The following is a 16,953-nucleotide window of genomic DNA, read 5'->3' on the forward strand; positions in this document are numbered from 1 at the left end:
TTTTTTTTTTTAACTTCACTCCTTTCTTATTTTGTTTTGGTGTTTTTCCCTCCAGAAATATATTCCCACATCTGCTTGGTGTTCTGGCCATGAAACTTTTCTTTTACAGAAGAGCCTAGTTCCATGTCTTTGAATGAAAGCTGTGGTCATCACTCTGTCCTGTAAACAGGTTGCCTCTGAAAAACCACCTCCTGAACTTCCTGCCTTTTCAATCACTGCTGTGTGGACCTTATAGCAGTGTGGCAGGGCTGAGGTATGGAGGATTGACTGTAAACTGACATTTCATTGATCATGCCAGAAGGGCTGTAGAAGCCTGGGCAATTTTCCTGGCTTGAATTTAAATGCCTGTGTAAATTTTCTGTTAAGTATCTAACACAAACCTTTCATTTTGATCATCTCACATGTAAACTGGAGTGATTATTGAGAGCTGGATACTTCACAGGGACATGGGTTGGTTCCCACTGCTGCTCTGGACTCAGTATGCTGCATATGTTGTCGTGAACACTGTAAGCTAATCATGGTAGATTCTTTTTTACTAGTCACAAGTCTCAAACAATGTGAGGTATTATTCCCACTTGATTTCTAACACTGTTCTCTTTTGTTAGACTAGAGATGTTAATTTTCAAAGTAAAATCAAGCAGTCATTCTTTTTCTTTCTTGATAGATTTTGAGAGGATAGGCTTATGTTCTTTTATTTTCTCTGTGTAGGATCTTGTGTAGCAACCAACGTGTTAGTCCTTAGGCTGAACTTTTCTACATTATTAATATGACTTTCAAGGTCTTGCACTCTTTTGTACCCCACATACAATACTGATGGAATTGGGACCATCACTAGCAATCTTAAATACTTTATTACAAGACTTTCTTATTTTTTATTACATAAAAACGGTTACCTGGAGCGCATATTCTGGTGAACATATTCTTCAGGGATATTTGCAACTCAGGATGTCTCTAGCCCTTTCTGTAGAGTGCTGCTTTTTGAATATGTCAAAAAAGACTGTTAAAAATATTGTAAAAAAGCCTAGTCACCAAAAATTAGAATGTCATACAGACATTTTCTCAAGAGGTGTATAAGTGTGTAAGGTATATCAGAACCCAACTTTTGACTCTTTTAAATACCTCTACCCAGAAGGAAATCTGACCGTTTTGCGCTTACATTTGCAAACATAAGTAGGATATACTTAAGTATCATTATTATCTACATTCCTAATTAAAATTTCTGGGTTGAATATTCTCTAACATTCAGTGAGGAGCTAAATTTACAGCCTTGCCATGTTTTCTGTGTCACACTTTGCTACATATTAAACCTGTTTGTCAGATGAGTGTTGATTTGAACAGAACAAGACTCTTGCTCAGAGTAGCCCTGCTCATGGTGAAGTTGTGCCTTAGCTTCAGGAAATGCAGTATAATTAAATGCCAATAGAAATTATTAACTTGGCAGAGGCTCAAGCACTTTACTGCAGTGAGGCCTTGATTTCCTTTATGCTAAGGTACTGTTAAAGCAGCACTTGATTTATCCTGAATTTACAAGACTGTGTCAGATTGTAATCTAGTTCCTGCGCATTAGACTACTTCCTGAAAAATAGGAGTGTAGTTCACTTTTTATAATTCTGCTGTTGGTTTTTTATGGTTAATAGAATATTCTTCACATACAATTCTAGGTATAGTGCTGTGAGGGCTGGTTAATAGTATTAGGCAGAATTAAAAACACCAGAAAGGCAAAAAGCCTGAGTCCAGTTTATGAAAAACATAGAGCAGTATTGAGTACATAGTATGAATGGGAATATTCCCTGCTTTGTAGATTTAGTAGCATGCATGTACTTCCAAACATGACTTTGTCATCTTTTTTTTAAATAAGAAAATAAATCCTCTCATTCTCAAGCTTCATTCTGGAGACAATAGGACTTCTTCTTACTGTTTTTCTCTTTTTCTTCATCCCCCCTCACTCCCAACATTTATCTGTTCTCTTGAGTCTAAACAATACTCTCTGGATTTTTGTGCTTGGATTTCATGTTATTGAATAAAAACTCACGATACTCTCTCAGAGAAGTAAACAGAAGATGCAATATTTCAAGCTGCAGTGTAATTTGGTTACTGAAGACTCTGATGTGCATCTGCTTGGTTAAGCAATAATAATATTCATTGTAATGCATAAACCAGGTGGTAAGTGATGTGTCTTAAATATGAAAATATTTTACACTGATACTTTTTCATTTCAAGATAAAGGAAGTTGCATGCTACTCAGCTGTTTGTTCTTCCAAAAGGTTCAGCAGCAGTTCTCTGTAGGAGTTCAGTGCTAGAAACAATAAATTTATATTAATCAGCTTCATTGTGCAAAATTGTACAGATACAGCAGTTAAAATAATATGATAGTACTGAGCAATTTGCTTCTCATTTGCTTAACTGAGGATGAGATTTTCAAGCTTCATGTTCTGAGTGCCTTTCAATCTGGTGTATATATGATTAATGTTGGTGAGTCACTTCTGATGGGAATTTTAGCTTTTTCTCACACTGCAAGATAGGGAGACTTTCTGCTCCTCCCACCACCAGTTTAAAAGTGCTGTAGAAGACAGAAAAGAGGCAATTTTTCATGTTTTCAGAGTTAAACTCTGTTAAAGGAAGTGAGGAAGATAGCCATTCCCTTGGCATTTGCTGCACAGGTGCCTGCACACCACCTAGGACATCTGAGATTGGGATAAAAGCGTAAGTAGATTGTTATGCACTTGAAAAACCGTCTATTCTTACAGCTTATTTAAATTCAGAATTTAGCTGGGAAGGCTAGTCTAGAAGAAGGATTTGGGAAGGAAGTAGTTCTGAAGGTGCAGGAAGGGGATCATCATAGGAATTGATGGAGCTCTGGAAACCTGTTTATGCTTGCCAGAAGTAAGCTGGGGAGAATATAATGCTTCATTTACATAGGTTAGCTCAAAACCTCGGTGTAGCTGACTGTGAAATAATGTAGTCTGCGGAAATTTCCCTGTGATTTTAGAAAATTATTTTGTCTGCTTATGTATGTGTGTCTCTGCATAAAGAATACAGTGTTTGATTATGATACTCAGTTGCCACAAAATTCATCAAATAGGGCAGAATGGCTTACACAATGGGGAATTTTAAAGAGCTTCCCTTCGCATGTACCTAGTGGTCAGATACTTGGAAATGCCTAAACACACATACGTGTAGGGGAAGTGTTCAGTGGCATTTTACAGTATTTAAACAAACTGCTGAGTTAACAGCTGCTGAATGCAACAGGGCTTAGGCAACTGACTTGCTTCTGTTTTAGAAAGCCCTGGTAGATCTTGATGTGTAATTTTAGACCTATAAATAATGGTAAAATATGGTCTTATATTTAAATGAATATGCTTCACTTAGAATTTGAAGTCTACCTGATGTCACTTATGACACTGAGTACGGACCTCTTGAGCTTGTGTCTCATGGTTTTTAGCTACTGCGTCCATATCGTGTTTTGTTAAGCTGCAGCTGTAAGATTTGACAGAACAAGATCATTTGAGGCTGACCACTGCTGCTGTAGGCAACTGCATCATGTAATTCTTCTCGTTATGATAGTGACGTTCTCTACAAATAACATTGCCAACTGTTTGGTGACCTCTAGGAATTTAGTCGCCTATCTTCTGTCTGCTACCTTTTGAACTGGTATTTCAAAAGTGACTCAGCAGGAAGCTTTTGGCTACAGTGAGTATCAGTACCAATTATTGTGACATTAGTGATTGTGCTGCTAGTTTGGGTTCACGTTATTGTTAGATATACATGTTTAATTCATTCTGTTACAGAGGGAAAATGACATTCAATTTGTATTACTAGCAGGCGGGGAAAAAAAAAATTAACCCTTGGGAAAAAAAAACCATTGTCTAATGCACAGACTGCCAACACTTTAAAAAGTGACTTCATAAAAAGAAAAAGAGATTTGATTTATTTATTGTATCAGAGATTGACATTTTCCCTTCTTCCCACCTCTGTTCCTCACAGCTCTTGGAGCTCTCTTTGCTTTCTGGAAATATAATGACATGCTCTGGGTGACTAAAAAGGCTTATTTCTGCCCTAGGCTGAGAGTAGAAAGGATGAGTGCTTTGGTAGTGCAATGCTGATCTGAACACTGTGGGAGAAAGCAGATCTTTATGAAGGTATAAAACAAAAAAGATTTTATAACTTCTTCATTAGTTCTAATGTTTGTTTTCAGTATTCTCTGGAGTATTTTTTTTCTTTTCTGAAGAAATCTATAGCATTTTCACAAATTGCTTTACCTTGTTGGTTTTTATAATTCATTCTTCATTGGAAATCTGTCAATGCCTACAGAAGGTGCTCAGGTTGAGCTCCTGGGTGCTGTAAAATGCACCCTAAATACTATATGAATACTGGTGGGCATGTGCACTTATCCATCACTTTGAATTTACTCGTCTTGCCATGCAGCCTGCTGAAGGTCATCCACTTGACTGTCCCCTAGTGGAATTGTAAGCTCAAGATCCCCACAGTGCATTCCTGCATCCATTCTAACTGAGTGGTACATGGAAAAATACACCTCTTTGATCACGAACTCTGACTGTAACAACTAACTGCTGTGACAGGCACTTTCTAAATACCCTAAGTAGAACATTATGTTTTTATTATTCTGAAAAGGGATAAGAAAATTTATTTGGTACATTGCCTTCTCTGAATTCCCATTTCCCCAGGCAGTTTGAGGTTGTGCACAGACACCTTTGTTTTTAAAGTTTACCTTTTCAAGTCCGTATATCATCTGAATTCACATCATTCTAGATATTATACAAGGAACATTGAGAAAGAAAGTATAAAAGGAAGATGGAATAGCAGATCTGGTTTTGCAGTTCCTTGCAAAGCTTAGAGCCAGGTCTCTTTTCATCCTTACTGTTATTTCCCTTGTGATGCTGAATGGGCAAGAGGAGCCGTTCTGGCATTCACCACTTTTTTTAACTCTGATTTGTTTAATGGGCAACTTCTCCAATAGTGGTGTGAAATGCTTTGTGATTTTGTGTCTGATGGTGCAGTGTAGCTCTAACAGCAATCCCAGTGGGGAAAAAACGAGAAGTCTATGAATTTCCACTAAGCTGTAGTCGGAGCTGACAGGTTGCTGAAAGCTGGCCATTGCTCTCGCAGATGAAAATGCCTTCAGCTGGGGTACTGCACCAGAAGTACCTGGTGAACCCAAAGAAGAGCAACTGCAGCTGTGGGAAATTCTGGGTTCTTTTAAGATGCTTGCATGAAACTCAGTAAAGATCAAAGCAACCAGATCAGTAAAATGGTAAATTTTTTTTTTTTTTTGAAATGTCACTTTTCTGTGCTGTCTATAGAGCTCCATTAACTCATCTTCAAAGATGGGTTATGCTGCATAGTAAATGGTCAGTGTGCAACAGTTAAAAATAACTAAGTGATGCCATCTGCTGTCTTAAAATCTTATTTAATGTTGCGTTTGACCGAATTGTTATCTTAAGAAGAAGTGGATACTGCCTACGCTGAGTATAATGTCAGAGCCGTGACATGCTATCTGATGTGTATCAAACTTATGCAATATAAATACATATTGTGATTAAATATAGTAGACTGTAGAGTGTCAGAAGGAAATGTGATGATAGTGTCAATCCGAAATAATTCCTCAGGGAATGTACTTTGCAAAAAATTTAAGATTTTTTTTTTTTTTTCAGACTGTTATGTTTTTTATATTTCTGAGAGGAAGATGTGGAATCCTGGGGAATAGAGGGCAGAATTCATTTACTTGGAACAGAGGGGAGCATATTAATTTCCAGATATGTTACACTAGGACTCTCCCATTTGAGCACTGTAAATAAGGAAGTTCTTAATTTGCTATCTCTCTCATATGGGAGTATATCTATAAGATTCACAAATGACTAAACCAACAGATAATTAATTCTACAGTAAATAATCCCTAGAAATGTTATACTTTGCAGCTGCCTTTTAAATCAGAAGGTCTGCAAATCATGGTTTGAGAGAGGAACCTATGCATGTATTTACATCTTTCTTATAGCTTTCTTATAGCTTGCCATACTTCTTTCTTTTAAACTTCTGGGAAACGCCTTCCACTGCAGTTAGACTGTCCAGTCTTGGAGCATACAGGAATCATGAGATGGACTGAAAAATATAGAGATGGATTTTAAAAAATATGTACTTGTTCATTCTTTTGACTTTTCTAAACATTTGCATATTTCCAAATCTGAGGGCACAAACTCTACTTTAAGAGGAAGCATAAAATGTGAAGGAGAATCTCCATGTGCTGGTCTTAAAAACACAGGATCTTAACTGTAGGTCACAGAGTTTATTGCAGAATGTCCAAGTGTCCATCATCCCTGAGATTAGCTCAGTTAGTTAAAACTTGGTGGTAATAATGTCCAAGTCATGGGTTCAATCATCTCCTATATGGGTGGGCCATTCACTTAAGAGTTGGACTTGATGGTCCTTGTGGGTCCCTTCCAACTTTGAATGTTCTGTTATTCTGTAACCAAAAGCTCTGACAGTATAGAATTGGGATGCATTTGTATGCATGCTCATCTGCTGCTGTTAAGATAGTCTTCAGTGGGCATGAACTGTAAAACTGAGTATTAGGCTTTATTTGGGATAGTGTCCAAGGGAGTGGGGAGAAATATAATACCTAATTTGGATGATGATGAATTTGGATAATGTAACCTATGAATTCCTATTATATTTTCAGGGCAAATACTGCGCTCGTAATTAGAGCATCAGTAACAATGTGAGGATATGTTATGTTCTTGGCTGTAGAAAAAGTACCTGAAGGCAGCAGTAGATTTAAAGGTCTCATTGAGAAAAAGCAGGAAGAGATTTTTATTCCTCGTGAAAAATCAGGGAGCTCTTGAGACCATGTTTTAAAGAAGTTGCAAAAATGTGCTCATGTTCTAATTAGTACATTTCTCAGGGAATGATGACTGGCTGTTAGCGAAGCTTTTTCTGGAAATGTCTAGGCTTTTGGATAACATGTGTCTTCCTCCACCCCAGTCTGGCCTTATGGAAAACTGAACTTTCTATCTACAGGATAATGCAGTATCAGGGTGCCCACAGTGCTTCTGATTCTGTAAGGTGGTGTGGACAGTAGAGTATGAATTAAAGGTATGAATGATGGGAAGGAATGGCCAAGAGGTAGGGGAAATGGTAGAATCATACAATAAAAGGAAAACCAGGCTGTCAAAATTGTCTTTTCTTTAGTCTGCCCATCAAGACTTTCTTATGCTATGCAAATTTTGATGTTAACAAAGTGTTTCATAAATTCAAACCGTAAATGCAAAGGATTTTTTCCTTTATTCCCTTGTGCAGTCTTTACTTTTATAACTCTTGTTGTTTTACAGCTGAGTGCTATTTCCAGGGAAGCCAGTTCATGCATTTTAGAAGTCAGCAGTGCTTTGGGAACTCTCCAATCTGACTGAAAAACTACAAAACCTTAAGTGAAGTACCATCATGAAGACCTAAAAATGCAAGGAACCATTCACATGATCAGTACTCATCTTCATTCCTGCCATTCCTGTTGCAGGAACAGAAACACTTCAGTAACTCATCTGGGTTTTTGTTTTGATGCTGAATTGCCAGAGATGTCTGATTCTGAATCTAAACTCCCCTTTATCAGAAGCCTCTCTGAGGTTTTGAAGTGCCATTCTGAGCACTGTGTCATGGGAGGGGAGTGAGAATGAACCTCAGGTCAGTCTCAAAGAGTCATCATGGCTGACTTGCTGCACCTGTCAGGAAGATGGAGGAATACTCATCTCTGAAACAGAAAAGCTAATCTGTTATGGCACCCTATGGACTAGGTGCCAAAATGCCGTTTCTTCGTTAACTGGCAGCAAAGTGCAGCAGTAGTTTTGGGGGTGATTATGCGATGTGCTTGACTGAATAAATAACAGATCAGGATCATGGGGCAGATGGCTGGGTCAAAACATTTTTTTTTCTTTGCTTTTTTTCTCTGTTAATGTGATACCATATATATACACCTTTTTTTTTTTTTTTTCTGCAGACTAAGATTTGTATGATGAATACCAGCTTTTTAAGCAAGTCTGGTGCTTGTGGGATAGGTTACACGTCTGCTGTAAGATTTTATTGACTTGGAAAGATTTGGTTTAGTCCCTTCAGAATTACCCTGTATTACTACCTCAGGTTATTTCTATAAGCCTGCTTTGTGAAAATTGTGTTGTATGGAGCTTCCTTATGTGACGTAGCAACTCAAATAAATATAGTGGTGTGACACCTTTGATCAAAGTTAGGATTCAATCTATACTTGAGATGATTTGCAGTTTAAAAATTAAATTCTCTGCATAATAATTTGTCAGTTTAGAAAATAATTGCTATTTCCACTCACTAGGCTAAGCAAGTATGAACTTTTTATGCTTACTAGAACAACACTCAGGCATCTGTAATTTTTAAATGAAGTTAGGTTGTGTACTGAGGAACAGGAATTCTTTTTCCGGTTCAGTAATTTTCTTGTTTCCTTTTTCTTTTGCTTCTTGCTTGCATTTCATCACAGAGTAAAACACTAGCGTCTTTGCATTAAACAAATACATCTATAGCCAGTCTCTTTTCCTTACTCTCTTAAAATGGATCTTGTGAAAAAGAGTAAGATTTTCTGAGTGTACTGGTTTTCAGCAAGCAGTGTTGCAAAATGCATCAGCAGTTCAGCAGTGTATACCTGGGGTGGGGGGTAATCATCTTTGGCTGCATCATTTAATTAATCTGGTTTGTATCTGCAGTGCTTTATAGGAACCATTAACAATAGCTCTTTGGAGAGTGTAAATTACAAGAAACAGAGTATTTATAAAGCTTCAGAAAACATGCCTTGAAGCATGTGCATTGTAAGGTGTTTCTTAATGTGGTTAGGCAGCTGCTGTCGTTTGTTAATTTGACGAACCTTTAATTGTACTTTGTATCATCAGATCTGGACTCCAGCCAGCATTGATGTTTCCCACTTGTAATGCTTTTGAGTTTAGAGACTTGCATGCTTTGTGTGGGAAATTAAGGCCAGAGATTGACAGTGACTTTGGTGGTGTGCTTGGGAAAGAAGTCAAAGCTGATCTATACCAGGACATTAAGAAGCGCAGGGGTAATGGAAAAGTAGGCACAAACCAAAACCTGTTTAATTTAGACACACTTTCTCCTTTTCTAGTTGCACTGGTGTTTTCAAGCCTAACCTCTTCTTTGCCTTCTGTATAGTGTGTTTTGTTTGCTATCTAGCTAGTGGCCAAGCTTACAACATGCTGGAAGGCTGGGAAAGGAGCAGTTAAACAGCATGCTGCCTATGGCAGGAGAAGCATCCAGCAGATCCAGGTAATGGCAGCTCAGCCTTTAGCAGCTTGGTAACTTCATTAGTTTTGACTTGCAGAACTGTTTTCATATCTACAAATATCATAACTTAAAGAGAGAAGAGAAGTTAAAAAGCAATTAATGTTTAGTCTCTCTACAGTACTAAGTTTCTAATGGTAAATTTATAGGAGGTAATAAGAGTGAAGTTAGTGAGTACAGACTTGAAGTTTGGTGGAATTAAGCATATAGTAATGTATAATTCAGTATTGTAAATTCAAATTGGTTGAGCTATGATATGATCTGATGGCTACAACCTTACTTTATTATATGATAAAATGTGTGCATGCAACATTAGCACTCTGCTTCGAGAACTGGAGTCTTTAACATCCTAGACCATTGCGTGATAAATCTTTCTGCAGCAACCCTTGCTGTCCCTGGACTCTCTACTTTCAGTCACTTCAGGTTTGTGAAGGCTCACTGGCAGAGTGGAGTTTTACAGATTCCTGCTGACCCAGGATCTTGAGGGAAATGTAGAGTCCCCAGTTGTGGGAGCAGAACCTGCATGAATCTATAAAGATGGCCACAGAGACAAAATGACCATGTACATTAGGGCATGAGATAATAACTCCCACACACTGAAAGAAAACAAAAACTAAAATGCAGAGTCAGACTATGTGAAAGCATTATCTAGTACATTTTAAAACAGCACTGTATGTGATTCTATTTTAAGATTATTTAACATAAATTGATGTTATCTAACTCCGCATCTCCACGTGTCTCCACTGAGAATGTCATCCTGATCGCAAAGAACATGCACATTGGCTTGAAAGACTAAATAACTCTTCTTTGCTATTTTCTCTAAAAAGCAAAGACAGGAAAGAGGGAATGCAATTTCCCTTACTACCTTTAACTCCTTCCCCAGGCCAAGCAAACAAACAAAAAGAATTTTATTGGAACAAATGGTGAAAGGATGAGCTAAAGCCCTGGAGACATCTCAGCTTTTGAAGCCTCTTGCTGCTTTGCATGGCAAATACTCCTTATCTTCAGGATTTTGCACTGTATGAAGGCTACCTGGAAAGGTGATGATAGTTCCTCTCAGTTAAGCCTTGGAAAGAAGCGGCCTTCTCTGGGAGCTGCATGGGTGTGAATCTCCTTGGTGAAATCCAGAAGGTTGAGGGTAGATGAAGAATACAATCAAAACAATACTCTGGTTTCAGTAAGCACCATGGTTCCTGCTTTTTCAGTTTTCTCTGCACCTGGCAAGGACACAGAGGCTATTTTTGAACTGTCTAGACTATTCTTCTAAAAGGGATCTCTTCTTTTTTCCTCTTCTGGTTATTGGGCATCAGGAAGAAGGGAATTAGCACGTCTCTTTGTGAATTTGCCCACACACTGAGCCCACATAAACTTTTACAAAGCAAATTTATAGAAGTGTTGTAAGAACCCATTTCCTCAGGAGCTATGCATTTATAAAACTGACTTACATGTAGTTTAATGAGTCCAGAAGGATGACTACTAAAATAAATTTTTGTATGACATTTTCTATTAATATAAAAGCCACTACCCTCCCCTACTACCTCCCTTGTTTACCTTAAAAAAGTTTTTATACAGGTACACAAAGATAAAATGTGAATGTGCATCCCGGTCATTTAAATATTCGGTTACTTTAATAATTGAATATATTTCTCCATATTTGGCAAGTCATAGCAGTCAGGCAAAATCCCTGGTGACAGGGAAAAAAGGAAACATTGCTGCTGCTTTTAAAAAGGGGAGGAATAAAGACCTGGGGAACTACAGACCGGTGAGCGTCACCTCTGTGCCTGGGAAGATCATGGAGCAGATCCTCATGAAAGCAATGTTAATCATAGAATCATAGAATTAACTGGGTTGGAAGAGACCTCCGAGATCATCAAGTCCAACCCTTGATCCAACCCCACTGTGATTACTAGATCATGGCACTCAGTGCCACATCCAGCCTCAAGGCACATATAAGACAAGGAGTTAGCACAAGAGTTAGCACAGCTTCACTAAGGGCAAATTATACCTGAGCAGTCTGATGGCCTTCTATGATGAAATGACTGCAGTGGTCAACAAGGGTACACTTACCGATGTCATCTGCTTAGACTTCGGTTGAGGCCTTTGACCTGGCCCACATAACATCCTCCTCTGCAATTTGGAGAGACACGGATTTGAAGGGCGGATTATTCCTCGATAAGAAATAGGCTGTGTGGACACAGAGTTGTGGTCAATGACCCTGTGTCCAGGTGGAGGCCGGTGAAGAGTGGTGTCCATCAGGACTCTGTCTTGGGACCGGCGCTCTGTAGTATCTTCCCCAGTGACATAGACAATGGGATTGATGCACCCCTCTTGAGTTTGCAGGTGACACAGTGCTGAGTGGTGCAGTTGGCACAACAAAAGGGACGGGATGCCATCCGGGGGGAGCTGAACTAACTTGAGAAGTGAGCCTGTGAGAACCTCATGGGGTTCAACAAGTACAAGTACAAGGTGCAGCACCTGGCCTGGGACAATCCCAGACATAAGCACAGACAGGATGAAAAAGTCATTGAGAGCAGCCCGGTGGAGATGGATTTAAGAGTTCTTGTAGATGAAAAGCTGAGTATGGCCAACAGTGTGCACTTGCAGCCCAGAAAGCTAACCATGAGCCTAGGCTGCATCAAAAGAAGGGTGGCCAGCAGATCAAGGGAGATGATTCATCTCCCCCCTTTACTCTGCCCTTGTGAGACCTCACCTGGAGCTCTGCGTCCAGGGCTGTGGTCCTCAATGCAAGAAAGACATGGACTTGTTGGAGCAGAGGAGTTCACAAAGATGATCAGAGGCCTGGAGCACATCTGTGAAGACAGATGCCGCGAGCTCGGGTTATTCAGCCTGGAAAAGAGAAGGCTCTAAGGAGACTTTAATGCAGAATGCAGCCTTCCAGTACTTGTTACTGTTTCTCTTCCCTTGATGATTATTTTTCTTTTGCAATGTTGCCCCAGAGAAGAATTTAGGAGGGTTCTAGAGTTCTAATATGAGCATATGTATGTGTTCAGACCTTCAGTGTTAGGAAAGGTTGGTTATAAAATGCAATAGCTTTTCAGGCAATCTGCTGTAGCAAAAGAGAGAACCTTTCTCAGAAATGTCACCCTGTTGTAATCTGAGACCATAATAGCTTTTCATTAAATGGGGTTGCTTCATCAAAGCTAACTGGCATTGGAAATTGCTGTGGATTGATGCTTTCTGGGTATTTAGAAACCTCTTAGAGTTGTTTTTGTGCTAGCATGGAAAAATTGAATTAAAATGACAGGAATTATCCAGTTTTTAACAGGACAGGCAAGCAATGGCAGATGATGTTGGCTGGCGACCTGATAAGTAAAACTCTTTTTTTCCCCCCCAAGCTTTGCCTCACTCATATCTTGGCCAGCTGTGCTGGCCACTACAGCCTCACTCTTCCTCTGATCTTCCATCTGCTCAGCTGTGTCCAGCTGCTGGTGCTTTTCTTGTTCCTGCTCTGGTGGGATGTTTATTGAGACCAGAGTGTGCTCTGCTGCCTCTGCTATCTCTGTCTGACAGAACTGGTGGTGTTTAGGCAGGAAGTTTAGCTCAAATATATTGCTAGGCTAGTGTGACTCTGAACCTGCCTCATGGCTTCCAAGATCAGTGTGTTTTGCGTAGGAGTTGCATGGTATATCTCCATCCAGATGGGAAAAATGCTCTAAAATTTTATTCCTTGCAGCAGAGACTGTTATTATTACTACTATTATTGTTGTTAAGCATGTCGACAACCTACTTGTATTGACCTGATCTATGATAGTAATTCAAATGGCAACTGTAACTTGTAATAGCAATGGAAACACAAAAGAACAGTAGATGCCAACAACAGCTAAGAGTCCAGTACAGAACAGGGAATGATCAGAAAATTATTACCCCTTTAAACATGCACAGATGTATTACATATGTAGCATGTTGTGCAAGTATTTACATGCGTAGTTTAACAAAACTGATTTTTTGTAAAAATTATGTGAAATATGAGTCAGTCTTTGGGGTGATGATTATTGACAAGCGGGGACAATTACAGACAACTGAAAAAGCAGATTTGTTTAAATTTCAGGAATAATGTTATTTCTGGAAATAAACTTCTGCTTGTTTCTCACAAGCAGCTGTTTTTTTTTTTTTTTTGATGCTTTGGTACTTATCTTTGTGGGTGTGGGGGCAAGATAGAGCTATATATGTGAATCTGACTGGTAAATTTCTGTTGAATTTTATTTGCAGTATATTCCTTCTGAGGTTCCTTGTAAAGAAAAAGCAGGACTTATTATGCATCATATGTAGTTTCACAGTAAATGTAAGTCTTCTGGAATCGTACTTAGTAAGGGCATTTACTTAGTAAGGGTGTTCTACTCAGAATGTGTTAGGTTTTTTGAGTGCATGTATGAGTAGTCCACATCTTGACATTGCAAGTGACATCACAGCTTGATGAGAATTTTATGTTAGGATAATGATGGTGTTGTTTCACCTTCCTTTCTCCTTTCACATTTAACAAATGCTAATCATACTTGAATATCTCAAGATATCATTCATTTCTGATTGCCTACCTGGCTCACCTGGATGTTTTCTGCTTGGGTCAAGTTCTGCACTCAGATAACCAGGTAACAGTTTTAATTTACTGAGTAACATTTTGTTAGCTAAGTTCTGTACATGATAGTGAGGGATTTTCCCTTTGGTTTTTCTAAGCTGTATTTTCATTTTAGTGAAACTTACCATGAGTCACATCTCTTAAGACCATTCCCCCTCCTTCTCTTCCAAACCTACTGTCATCTCTCTGCCCTTTCTCCTCAAACTGTCAGCCTCATTACTACCAGATTCAGGCCCTGTACCTGAGTCGTGCCTGATCTTTTGTCTTTTCCAAGGCTTGTTATGGAGGTTTCCATTGCGTGACCAGCAGTGTTTCCATCACAGTAATAAAGTGTAGGCATTTCTCCATGAGTATAGCTAGTGATTCCTTGGGGGACTCCAACATCTTGGTCATGGGATGGGAACAAACCTAACTGTAGGATGGGATGGATGCTGAGGCAGCCCTTATTTTGAGCCAGTGGTCACAGGCACTCCTGTGCACTTAAGGGAACAGATGTGCACTACAGACTTGATGGAGGGAAGGTGGCATTTTGTCATGTAAGAGGTGTTATTCCAGACATGTGGCTGGGAGAGGACTGTGGAGCTTCCAGAAGATGGAGCAGGAGTAAAAAAAGGGCTAGTAATCCAAACATGCTTTTGGGCAGGCCAAGATCCAACCTGTTGTAGCCTGAGCTTCTGGGCTTTTACTTGCAGTTACAAACACAGACAAATCCATACATAGATGTCATGGTATATCTGTGAGCTACAGTCAGCCTTCTGTCTTCTCACAGTAGTAAATTAAATTTGACTGGGGAAATTCTCTGTTGATTAAGACTGATATTTTAGGAACTAGTATTGTAGTTATGTCCTGACCATAGCTTGAAGCTGGATTCCTTCCTCTGAAGAAAAGAATTGACTTATTTAACTATTACTGTTCTGTAGTCGTTCAGTAAATATGCAAGATCTTGCAGTCTCATGGTGGTTTTCTACATCATGATGTTGAGTTTATTATTAGAATGTGATTAAACTGCACTTAGTTGATACAGGTTGGTTTGGTTTTTTGTGTGTGTGTGTGATTTTTTTTAAAATTCTGTAGACTTCTATATTCTAATGGTAGTTGATATCTGCAAAATTATTTTCTTTACTCTAAAAATCTTTAAATTGGTAAAGGAGGTGAGGGCTTTATGGATTTTTTTGTGGGTGGAAAAGGAGATTTACAAACTGCATTTGAAGGAGATTGAGTAGAATGTTTTTGTGCAGTTGCAGTACACAAATCACTTTTAAGGAACTGTAGCTCTTCATGTAAATAGAGAGAATAAAAATTGAAAGAACAAAAGTTAAAAAAAATCCTTTCTCAAGAAATTGACTTTCTTTGCTTTTTTGGTGTCATCACAGTGGTCGTATGGGAAAACCTCTTCTAGTTTAAGATTTCTTGCACTATCCTGAGGCTGTTTATTCCTCTCTATTGCTATGAAACTTTTTGTTTAGACACTTAAAAACAAAAATACAAAAAAAACCCTAAGAGTTTGTGCTATAGTATATGACTCATTATGCTTTTTTTTTGGAAGGAGGAACTTGCTGTATCCTGGTACGTATTTAGAAGCAGCCAAGCTACTAGACTCAAGACATTTGAGGGTTTTTTTTTCCTCCTCTTATCAGGCCTTATGCACTCAGGCTTCCTGTCTCAGGAAATGGGTATGAGCTTCTTTCTCTCTTCCTCAGTCCCCCTTCCCCCACCCCCCTTTTTTTTGTACTTTTTGTTTCGTTTGTTTTTGTTTGTTGTTGTTTTTTATTTTTTGTTTGTTTTGTTGTGTTGTGTTTTTCCTGGTTTTGTGGGGTTTTTGGTTGGTTGGTTGGTTTTTTTGGTTTTGATCTGAAGAGAGCTGAGTTTCTAGTAATCAGCTTCAGGAGTGGGATATATGGGATAAGAAATCTGTTTTTATTTGTAACTAAAGCAGAACTCAAAAGAAAATGTTATGAAATATTTGCTTGCTCTAAGGAACAGGTTCACTTCGTTATTTGGAGGCAGACTGAGAAAATGTTTTAAAGTTAAAAACCTGAAGTTTTAAAAATTATTAAAGTATTTTAAAATTTGTGTCTGTAGCCAAGTTAGATCCTGTTCCACATTTTATAATTTCAAAGTGTCACCTTATTTGTATGTGGGCAAAATTTGGCTTGAACATGTGTCCCTTTGCAACAGCTTTTAGTAAAGTAGTATTTGAGGAAGCAGAGCTGCTTATTGTACATTATAATTCTAAACTAAAAGAATTCAGATTAAATAGGTGTGGTCCTGAAAGTGAGATCAACTTCACAACTATTGGAGCAGTAAAAATAGGTAATACAACTCACAAAGTAACATGTAACATAAAGCTGTATAATAGGGAAATTATTTAAGGGAATATTAAGAAGCCCCTTGCTCAGTGGCTGGCCCTGTCAGCGAACTGTCACACGTAAAGTGCTGTATTTGAAGAGATTTGCATAAACTGGACCGTTTTGCATAGGGATAATTGAAAAAAAACACCCTAGGCTATGATTTGATACAGCCCAACAATTTTAAGTACAAGAAAAGACATATTGGCTAGTTTGGGATTTTTTGATAGAGCAGCTGCCAATACTTATTAATCAGCTACTGCTCTTGGTGGGCAGAGCTGGAGCGAGTAAGGACATCCCTGAGTGTTTCTCACTTGCCTGAAGGGAATGATTGCTGTTTACTTGGGGAACAGACCAGTTTGTGGTTCAAACTGGTGGTGGTGTATCACTGCTCCCAGTAGTGAAGTGACCTTGTTTATGCTATGTAGCAGGGCCAGTGTGCAGCTGTTTCCACTGTAAACTTGCAGAAAGCTGTTCTCAGGGTATGCTTGTGCATATTACTTTGCAATTAATTTTGCGTGGACACACACGTGAACCCGTCCTCCCGTAGCTGCCTCAGAGCTTTTTGCTGCTGTAGGTAGAAGCGCACTGCATGTTTTTGGTTCATTTTTGCCCTGTCAGAGAAACAAGTGGGTGGGTTAGAAAGGAATGAAAGTAATGCTTATGTCACTGAAGAAATAAGACTGTAAG

At 38.8% G+C, this 16,953-nt stretch overlaps 1 protein-coding gene across 3 annotated transcripts in view; it reads left to right on the forward strand.

The window, feature by feature from the left end:
* ARHGAP6 (Rho GTPase activating protein 6) overlaps positions 1–16,953 on the forward strand; it is a 321,793-nt gene that overhangs the window by 200,512 nt on the left and 104,328 nt on the right. Inside the window, exon 1 of one of the 3 annotated variants that reach the window (XM_027899622.1) lies at positions 2,602–2,703. The exons of the other annotated variants lie outside the window; for them this stretch is intronic. The gene's annotated coding sequence lies outside the window, so the exon portion shown is untranslated. Of the gene's footprint in view, positions 1–2,601; positions 2,704–16,953 lie in introns of those variants that run through there. 3 annotated transcript variants of the gene reach the window in all.

The sequence above is a fragment of the Empidonax traillii genome, unplaced genomic scaffold (genome assembly GCF_003031625.1).
Source record: "Empidonax traillii isolate 1590-97213 ecotype Southwest subspecies unplaced genomic scaffold, ASM303162v1 scaffold679:size546144, whole genome shotgun sequence".
In the NCBI taxonomy this organism is placed as follows: Eukaryota; Metazoa; Chordata; class Aves; order Passeriformes; family Tyrannidae; genus Empidonax; species Empidonax traillii.